The following is a 1,470-nucleotide window of genomic DNA, read 5'->3' as shown; positions in this document are numbered from 1 at the left end:
GTAATAGGTTTGTTCCCAATAAGTCCTTCCTGTAGATTGTTTTTGGAATCAGTTCTTTCTCCGTTAGTCTTCCCTCTTGAACCTTTTATTCTCCTTCAGTAAACTCTCTCTGTTTCCTTTTACCTAGAGAAACAAAGGTAAAGTTTGCCCAGATTATTTAGCTCAGCAGCTCACCTCTATCTTGCACGGGTTATCAGCTATCATTATTTACAACAGCAGGTTAAAGGGGAGCTGAGTGTTGTGCATGAAATAAGATGTGTGTGTGTGACTATGTGTGAGTCCAGAGAACGCTGTCCACTTAATAACCTCTTTTTCTTCTACTCATCACTTTTCCTCTCCTTTGTTGGACCCACTCTCTGAGGCTTGATCGTGAATCTATTCAGGCCTCCTGAAAACACAGGACTCCCTCTTTTCCTTCAATACATAAACATTAGGCAGAAACAATTACCCTGCCAGGCATATTGCACCAACACATTTGATATGAAAAGTATTGCTTTTTGTGTTGAATGGAGAGAACAAATGGAAAGACTCAAGACAATGTCTCCTGAGCGAGCATAGTCATATATTTTCAAATGGTTTGTTTCTTTACCAGGAAGCTATATTTTTCTGTCCTCTACATCCATCAATTTTAATATTTGTATACGACTTTGGTTTCCTAATTCCCCCTAACAAAACAGTCATATACCTCATTCACACCAATGCAACTCCGGTTCAAGCTCCGTGCTAGAGCTTTTCAGGTTCAGAACCGGTTCTTCGGTTTAACTGCGGCTCTTTTCACACCGCCCAGAGTCCAACTGGTAATGCGTCATTGCGTCATCGTTTGCGTCATGACGTAACCATTTGTGTGCCTGCTTCATAAAGCCAAACCGCGCGGATGAAATCTGTTGCATTCATTTCTTATGGCTCTATCTGCAGCTTTTCCGGAGTCATTTCTGTGGTTTTAGACTATATTCTTATAAAAAAGTGTACTCGTGTCAATAAAGTTTTTTTTAAAACACAACTGCTTCCGAGGTCGGTCTTATTTTTTAAGGTGGACTGAACCATGAGTGTGGAGTAACGTTGTATCTTTCATTTAAATGAACTGTAACCTTCACCCAGGTATGTAACAGCTGTTCTCAAATGAACACGTGAAGTAAAGTTTAATATTTATAGTTTTATAGATTTATAATGAGTTATAATGAGAGGTGATCAACGTGAATGCTCAGGTTCCACCTTAACACGCAGACAGGTTGCTTCACCATGAGCAGAAACCTTTATATATACAGTCTATGGCAGAAACACTGAAACTCTGAACTCTTGTTAAGTTTCTCCATCGTTGTGTACAAACTGGATAAAAAGCTGGCTTTTTGTTGTTGTTCAGGAGTTGATCCTGACTCTGCCCCCGCCTCGACGTAAGCGTGACGTATGCGATGCTTTTGCTCTGGCCGGACAATTTGTTGGTGCTTGAAACGAACCGGATTCCGGAGCTAA

This window comes from Notothenia coriiceps, unplaced genomic scaffold (genome assembly GCF_000735185.1).
Source record: "Notothenia coriiceps isolate Sejong01 unplaced genomic scaffold, NC01 NC01_scaffold00037246, whole genome shotgun sequence".
In the NCBI taxonomy this organism is placed as follows: domain Eukaryota; kingdom Metazoa; phylum Chordata; class Actinopteri; order Perciformes; family Nototheniidae; genus Notothenia; species Notothenia coriiceps.
This window is presented reverse-complemented; position numbering follows the sequence as displayed.